The following is a 2,655-nucleotide window of genomic DNA, read 5'->3' as shown; positions in this document are numbered from 1 at the left end:
TGATTTGATGGTATAGGTTAGAGAATTAATAAGTAACAACTATATACTGTGGTAGAGGAAATGGGTCCCTTGGTGTTAGACAAATGATAACTCCATTGTACTTACTATAACAATTATTTTTAAAATTTTAATTTACGCTTTGTAGATGTAATATGTTTGCAATCCTCCTTTCATTGAATGGTGAGAATGTTTTTTGGCAAGCGCTTTTTTGAAATCTGACCAGCAGATTTCAAAAAGATTCTTTTCCTCTCTCCTCAACTTTATTCTCTCTCTCTCTCTCTCTCTCTCTCTCTCTCTCTCACACACACACACACACACACACACACACACACACACACACACACACACACACACACTTACTTTTTCGCTTGACAAACACATCCCGATCAAACATCATCCTTACCATCGCTTTTGCTCCTTTTTTCTCTCTCCTGCCTCCGTCTACCTCGGCCTCTCTCTCTCTCTCTCTCTCTCTCATAGATTTTTTCCTTTAACAAATACACCTCGATCAACTATCATCATAACAATTCCTTTCACTCTCTTCTCTCTCTCTCTCTCTCTCTCCCCCCCCCCGTGGGAAGCGCTCCCCCCCCCTCTCTCTCTCTCTCTCATAGATTTTTCCCCTTGGCAAACACACCTCGATCAAACATCGTCATCATCATCGCTTTTTGCTCATTTTTTCTCTCTCCCGATCCTCCGTCAGCCTCAGCCTCTCTCTCTCTCTCTCGTAGATTTTTTCCAAGCAGACTTGATTTGATATTCATTACTTTCTTACTAATGTGACACCTCAACAACCTCATCCCTTATCGCACAATCTCTCTCTCTCTCTCTCTCTCTCTCTATGTCACACACAAGGAGAAGTATACACCTAAATCAATTTACATAAAGATTAATGCTTAACAAAAAGAGAGACAAAGTGATTTATAAACCAAGATAGTCCAAAATATCTTGTCCAAACCCAATCCATATCAACTTTGCCAACTTCAAGACATGGCAAAAAATGTGTCACAAAATTATACAATTATGGGGCTTTACTCTAAGTTTAATTATGTGCTTTCACAGTTAACAACATTGTAGACGTCTACTTTGCTTGGCATGATTCGATGTATAAACATGTTTTCATTTTGGCTTAATCAAAGCACTCTCAAGAAAATGAAGTACAAGTGCTTGCAAGCCAAATAAGAGTCTCCTTGTCGATGAAATCAGGGCATGTGCGATAGGGCTCATCCTTGATGTGCATCTCATACACCCCCACATGTCTGTCTACTGCGTGATGCTCAACCTTGAACACTTTATGTGCTTTGTCTACAATGCATTTCTCTTCAATTACCTTAGTCTTTAAACAAAGAGCCATACCAATATTCTTAGCTGCCTCCTTTGAAATGGAAGTCCAAAATTTGACTCTTATGTCATTTCTTAGTATTGAACCACTGCTACCTGCTTTTGTTGAAGCGGAAGAGGAATCACCTCCACCCCTAGGAGGAGTCCGCATTGTTGTTTCACTCTCTCGATCTTTTTCAACTATCTCCACTTGAAATCCTCCTTCAAGCAATATCTCAACTTCTTCATCGGTGAGATTTGTTCCTAGATCAACTGGCCAAATTGTTGGAGGAGAAGCTGGCCTTGGTTCTATGTTATGCTCCACCACATAGCAATGAATAACATGTCTGGGACATAACCAAAACCACTATATGAGTAACCCATTTGGATGTTTTCTATACCCCTCAAAGGATGGTGCATGAGTCCTTTTACTACATGCCACTATATTTTGTCCACATCTTTTTCCACCATTGGGTGTGCCACTACATGTTACACAATTGCCGAGAGGTCTTCTTCCGATTACCCACATAACTTCATTAACATTTTGTTCCAAAAACAAAACTTTGTCTTCTCTTTGGAATTCTCACTCCCATCTGCTACCCCTGAATCTTCCACGAAAATGATCTTCCTTGGCCTTCCTATTGGAATTAGGGGTGCAGAGAAACACACACAGCTTGGAGAAGACGAAGGAAGGTCAATGAACACAATTGAGAGTGTATTACTTAGTGTCCAATGGAAAGATAGATAGTCCTAGAGAGATGGGCGTATATACAATGCACAAGGGAAAAAACCTCCTAAAGAGGGAAAAAATGCCCCGGCCGTCCTAGTGTGTTCACACACATCACTACCACATGTATATGGTAACAAATCCCCCCTGAAGTGATGCGGTGAACAAGAGCTGGCACATGAGTAAAGGGAAGTGCCATGCCCTAAGGACATGATAAGTCCACAAAGGGAAGTAAGCCCAAAGCTTTGCGAAAAGCTTCTCACTTCTCACGAGACAATGCCTTTGTGAAAAGATCTGCAAGGTTGTCCTGTGTTGGCACATAAGCCAAGCTGATCTCTCCTGCTGAGAGCCTCTCCTTGACATAGTTGTAATGCACAACAATGTGCTTTGTGCGAGCATGAAAAATTGCGTTCCTTGCAACTAACTGCTAATGCGCTCTGACTGTCAGTGTAGATACTGTTGGCAATGTTCTGTCCAACACCCAAATCAGCCATAATGCTTCTGAGCCATACACACTCAACCGTAGCTATGAAGACTGCCTTGTACTCAACCTCACAACTCGAAGTGGCCATAGTAGATTGCTTCTTGCTCAACCATGATATACATGA

Source organism: Adiantum capillus-veneris, chromosome 27 (assembly GCF_014529385.1).
Source record: "Adiantum capillus-veneris isolate H3 chromosome 27, ASM1452938v2, whole genome shotgun sequence".
NCBI lineage: Eukaryota > Viridiplantae > Streptophyta > Polypodiopsida > Polypodiales > Pteridaceae > Adiantum > Adiantum capillus-veneris.
Note: the sequence above shows the minus strand (reverse complement) of the source record.